The 4,479-nt window shown below is 38.0% G+C and overlaps 1 long non-coding RNA gene across 2 annotated transcripts; it reads right to left on the bottom strand.

Annotated features, from left to right (window-relative positions):
* LOC137145877 (uncharacterized) lies at positions 1-4,027 on the bottom strand. 2 transcript variants are annotated; one of them, XR_010917777.1, is made up of 4 exons: positions 3,917-4,027; positions 2,711-2,996; positions 977-1,092; positions 1-627 (listed from the first exon to the last, which is right to left on the bottom strand). It is a non-coding gene; the product is annotated as an uncharacterized lncRNA (long non-coding RNA). The 2 variants fall into 2 exon arrangements; XR_010917778.1 differs by lacking the exons at positions 1-627; positions 977-1,092 and adding an exon at positions 1,131-1,672.
* Between the last annotated feature and the right edge of the window lie 452 nt (positions 4,028-4,479).

Consider the following 4,479-nt stretch of genomic DNA (forward strand, 5'->3'; position numbering starts at 1 on the left):
GAGAGATGTTATTGTTTTAAGCTGTCTGTCAATTAACTTAGCTTTCTCTTTAAAAATCAGGCGGTTTATAATTTAAAGAGCTGTGCTTTGTATTGAGTTGACAGTGAAGCAAAGAAAGTTTGACTGAATGATTGGATGACAATTCATAGCAAATGACACATTGAGACACTGGTTCACTTTCTTCACTACTCAAGTTTTAGTAAATACAAATGATATGTAGATGGGATTATACCTCCTAACAATCTTGTGCTGTTTATTACTTGTAACAGGAAGCCTACTAGCAGTACCTGAAATCTTTTCAGTTTTTTTCATTCAGGACTTATTCATATTACTGCCTGTTTCATCAACAAGCCTTTGTTTTGTTTCTGAATGTTTTCTTTTGAAGCTACCGTTAGTTAACCATTTATCCATAATAGAGGATCATCAATATATACACAAACAAAAAACAACTTACACAGCAACGTACAAACTCAAACAAGTGATGACAAAGCATTCAGATGAGAAGATTGGAGGTGAATGAGGATTTTCAAATATATACAAACTCCTTTTGTTGAGCCAAGGTGTAGGCCTGATCCATGGAATGTATGGGTACAGATCTAGTTATAGGTCCAGGTGGTGGAAATCAGCCTGGGGGAATTAAAAGAGAAGGGATCTCAGCCGGCAGGTCTAGAGGATATGAAGTTAGAGTGTAGGGATTCTGGCTGGAGTGTAGGGGGACCTCTGATTTGTGTGTGTATAAAAAGACAGACGGCTCAGATGGAAGGGGTGGTGAGGTGAGGGAGTTTTGGCTGGAAGCAGGGGGCTTTCCATGGGCCTCAGGCAGCTTCAGCTCCAGGAGGCTTCTTCCAAATCAGCAGCTCCAATCGTCTCACAAGCAGGGCTCTCAGAGGCCTGCAATGCTGAGCAAACTACATGGGGAGGAGGCTAAAATTGCAGCCAGCCAGCTGCTCTGCTGCTGAAGAGCTAGGTGGCTCACCATGGTCTTGGAGCCAGGCTTCTATCCACCAGACCTGGCTAATCATCCTTCACAACTTCCCCGCAGAGACAGGAGGGAATGCCCCATATTCCTCTTGACTCTTGGCCCTGTAGACGCTGCATGGCAGGAAGTGCAGAGGCATTATTCACGTGGCTGAAAGCATCCAGGAACATGCATTTTGCTCCTTGGGTATATTTTGGTGCACTGCAACACAGGCAACAGCTATTTGTTTGAAACTGAAAGTTTTATTTAAAGGTTTTGGCATACCACTTCCAGCAAGTTCATAAACCACCACCGGTACATGTTTGGAAATCTCTGCTCTAGATTACCTGCAGTTTTAATATCCTGCTGAACTATATTTTGTCTATGGTATTTTATGTCTGCCACTGTTTTCCTCAATCTCATTATTCACCGTACATATATCTAATTAATACATTTTCCCTCCAATGAGGTCAGCATGTCTATAGTCTCAGATATTACAGGAAATTTCTTCATTAGCCCTGCATTGCTGTGCCCAGTTGAGTTGAAGAGGAATTAGAGAGCAGTGAATTTTCTGGCCTGGAAAGGGCATTTACACTATTGGGAAAAAAACACACAGTTCTTTCACTTTATATTTTGCTTTAGGCACAGCTGCCCTTCAATTTCCACAGAGTTCTCATGAGTTATTCCATCATTTAACTATGTTGAAAGACATATCTGAAAGATAAAATGTAATTTAAAAATGTTCCATCAGGAGCACCAAAATGCCCATCATCTTGCCTGACCTTGTCCCTGCCTACCTCTAACCCATTCTTATTCATCTGGCTTTTTTATGTGCATGAGCCTTGTTAAAAGCTAGGCAAGCCATTCTTTCTCAAATTATTGGTCCTATCATCTTTAATTGGTGCCTTTTTGACTCAGGTTCTGAATGCCCAAACTGAATTTGGTGGAGATCAGAAATTGGTTTGAGATTAATTTAAGCCCAGTGACAAGGAATGACAGTTCATCTAACTTTCTTGTTCTTTCCCATTCTATTAGCCTTTTCTACAGAAGGTCTTCAGGGTTTTATTTATATCATGTTTTGCTTATTCTCCAGTAACATACATCAGCTGTTATTCCAAAATGTCAAAACATGGAAGCCAGGGCCTTTCAAACTGTGAAATTCTCTGTATTTATTTTGTGTGATGAAGTCCAGACATCACAGATTCAATCACTTGTAATAATAGCACTGTGGATGATTTCAGTCCTCTGGCTTTCTGTGAAACTCATTTTTTTTGCGATCTACACTAATGGAATTACACTTTAGGAGAACAAGTAAGTATTTTCTCTTATCTGATTCATATTGAGTCCTACTCTTGAAATGATCCCTTTTGCCACAAGAATAACCAGTAGGTTAAATGGAAATTTTAAAGAGATAAGAGATTTCAGACCTAATTGTTGCAGGCCAATGTTTATTCTACCAGAGAAGAGGAGTGTTATTTGAGGTGGTTCACTAATAAAGGTTCCAAAAGTTGTAAGATAACCCTAACTGTGTTTTTGCATTCAGGCTAGCATTAATTTCTGTCAATCTTTGGAGGGACTTGCCAACTAAGTGCAGAAATCAAAAAGGGAAACTGCCTAAAATCTGATTTTTCATGGCAAGAAACCTGCTAGAGACCTATTAAAAATGGCTGCACATTTAACAACTTGCTGGGTTACATTGGTTATAAAACCGTGAATTTGAAAGCTCTGGAATTTCTAGGTCCATGTACTTACCAGACGTTTGTGCTGTCATTTCATGGCTCCCTCTTGGAGTTGTCAGGTTTATTAGCTGACACTAATCATTCCACACTGTATGTTCTTGAAGTCAGGGAACATAAAGAGCACCAGAAAGCAATTTCCAATATTATTTCAGATACTCAACTCAGTTTAAATTCAGTTGCTTCCAGAGTTTCTCTCTTCTAAACTATTTCCCTAATCTACTCCTCCTGTGAAGACAAATTGTGTGTCTCCTTCTTTTCAAATAACCTTCAGACTTCTGGATGAGGAAACGCTTGAACCACTGAAGCAAAAAGATTTGGGAAGTAATGAGACATCATTTAATTGCAGTTTCACTACACCAGTTTTTAAACAGAAGACAACATCACTATGTATTGTGGATTTGTCCGTAAACTCTCTATTATGTGCATAGATGAAATCTCTACCGTACAAAAGACACTATTTGAATTATATTGTCTGTTATTAAAACAACTGCAAACAGAAAAGACACAGCTTTTACAAAGAGTACAAGCTATGGTGTTCTTACCTCTGAGTTCAGAGAACTCTTGTATTATTTTTATTAGATCTAAAACCACAGGCTGAAACTCTTCAGTTGTGTGCTTCTGTTACATGAATATCAGACCTGTTATCTATCTAATTTTGATGTGCTGATCATAAAACAGTACTCATAGATTTGGATGCCTTCCCAGTACTGCATTATAGTGAACATAGGGTAGCTCAGCTTTCATATACTTATATGGGCTAAATAGTCCAGTGGGTTGGGGAGAGTTTGGTGGAATGCAACAACTGGTGTAAAGGTCATTAGGGTTTTTTCTTTTTCTTTTTCTTTCTAATAGCTGGATTGCAGCAAAAGTTATGTCAGGATAAACTAAATACAGCTAAACCTTAGAATGTCTGTTGTACAGCAGCCAGAAAGATGTTGATTTATAATGAAAAATGAGAATGGGTCTTTGGGGGCCTGTTCCTCCTTATGACCAGAATAATATTTTGGACATTTGGAAGATAAATTCCCATTATAATATGTCTTATATCACTTCTAGTGGGATTCTCTTGTACTCCTAGCTCCTCAAGAGATATCAGTGTTAGAATTTCTTTTCCTGGTCTTTCATTTGCCTTCCTTATTTTAAAACTGTTTTTGTGAAATATTTGTTTCTAAAACAAGAATTAACTTTTCATCAGACAGTTACAAACCATGTTAATTACCATGCATTGTTCCTCAGGTTTCCAAACAATAAGCCCAATTAAAAGTGATTTATAACTACTTGCTTGCTTTTCATCTTCATATCTCATCTTTCCAGGCAGAACCTAACCATGCTGAAACAGAAATGTGGACAGCAACAGAATGATGCAATACTTCACTTCAGCATAAACCTTTTCTCTGGACAAATCTAGAGGGCCCAGTGAATTTAGCATATCATATAGAACTTCAGATATTTAGCTTGTTGGATGGCAGACTTTATAGTAATAGTCCCTTAGCATATGGTGTATGGCTAAAACTATGCTGATAGATTCAGTATGCACCAGGGATTATTGATGAAAAGTGAGTATTTAGCAATGGTTACTATATAATGTTATCTGAGATACCATGAGATACAGGGATTCATATATTTTATGGTTAGAAGGAACACTGAGGCACTGCCCAGGCCATAGATTTTCACTCAAGAGAGAAGAGGAAAGAATTTTGTTCCTTATTATACAAGTGAATGTTATCAAACCCAATAGCTAGGAAATAAAAGAAGAAAAAATAATTGCAGTATTTCAGTTGC

The sequence above is a fragment of the Emydura macquarii genome, unplaced genomic scaffold (assembly GCF_026122565.2).
Source record: "Emydura macquarii macquarii isolate MOO-44397 ecotype Brisbane River unplaced genomic scaffold, CSIRO-AGI_Emac_v2 contig_3671, whole genome shotgun sequence".
NCBI classification, from domain to species: domain Eukaryota; kingdom Metazoa; phylum Chordata; order Testudines; family Chelidae; genus Emydura; species Emydura macquarii.